Here is a 1,325-nt window from a genome sequence, read left to right on the forward strand (position 1 = left end):
CGCTTGCACAAAACCGACAAATAGAGATAGAATTAGTCACTAACCAAGAACAACTTCATCAGATGACAGTCTTATAACATGTTATACAATAAATCTATGTTTTGTTCGAAAATGTGCATTTTCAGGTATAAATCATAGTTTTCACATTGCAGGCTGCAATCAGAAAGAGCACCGAAGCAGCTAGAACAATTACAGAGACCAACGTGAAATACCTAAATACTCATCATAAAAACATTTATGAAAATACATGGTGTACAGCAAATGAAAGACAAACATCTTGTGAATCCAGCCAATATTTCAGATTTTTTTAAGTGTTTTACAGCGAAAACACAATATAGCATTTATTTAGCTTACCACAATAGCCAAAACACAACCCATTTATCAGCAGCAAAGTTAGCAATCGCAAAAAACCAGCAAAAGAGATATAATTTTTCACTAACCTGGAAAACTTCTCAGATGACATGCACCTTTCATCCAAGCTACTCAATACTGCCCCTGCAGCCATAAGAAGTTAACACCTACTGTAAGATAAGGGCACGTTCCAGCCCATGAGAAACAAATATCTCCTTTACTTTCCAAACTCTCCAAAATGAGCTGGAGGTTTCCTAACTCTTTGAGAGCATCGCAATTCCCCTCTAGGTGAACGTTTGTTGGATTCCTTAACAAGTGCATTCTCCGCTGGTGGCCGTGGAGTACCTGTTTCCTGTGGTAACTCCTCGCCTGCTGGACTGAGCTCTGTGCTGCGTGTCACTGGCTCTGCGTAATCTGTTTCCTGTCTGCTGAACAGCTGATCAACGTGCCTACGTGCTCCTCTACCATCCCCCACTAGGACAGTGTACGACACAGGCCCTGTGATTTCTTGAACAAACCCTGGTATCCATTTAGGTCCATACTCAAAGTTCTTGCTATACACTTGAGTCTACAAAACTACAAAACTGCAAGCTTTTTCATGTTTGTCATGGTAAGTTTTCTGTCCTGCTTGCTTAGCCTGCACCTTACTCTTTAGGTCTGGGTGCAAATTCCTCCCCGTCATCATCTCAGCCGGTGAAAGTCCGGTGGTTGACTGTGGCGTGACACGATAGCTAAACAACACTCAGCTCAGTTTCGTCTCCAACGAGTTGCCTGCTCTCTTTTTCATTAGCTCTTTGAACATCTGAGCGTTTTTCTCTACCAAACCATTCGGGGGAGGATGGTGTGGTGTCCAAGGGACGTGTGTGATTCCATTCTTTGTCATGAGCTCCTTATTGTTCTCACACACAAAACACTGAGCTGTTGTCTGAAACAATCATCTCTGGAATGCCATTGAATACTGAAACTGTTCCTGA

This window comes from Salvelinus sp. IW2-2015, unplaced genomic scaffold (genome assembly GCF_002910315.2).
Source record: "Salvelinus sp. IW2-2015 unplaced genomic scaffold, ASM291031v2 Un_scaffold1415, whole genome shotgun sequence".
Taxonomy (NCBI): domain Eukaryota; kingdom Metazoa; phylum Chordata; class Actinopteri; order Salmoniformes; family Salmonidae; genus Salvelinus; species Salvelinus sp. IW2-2015.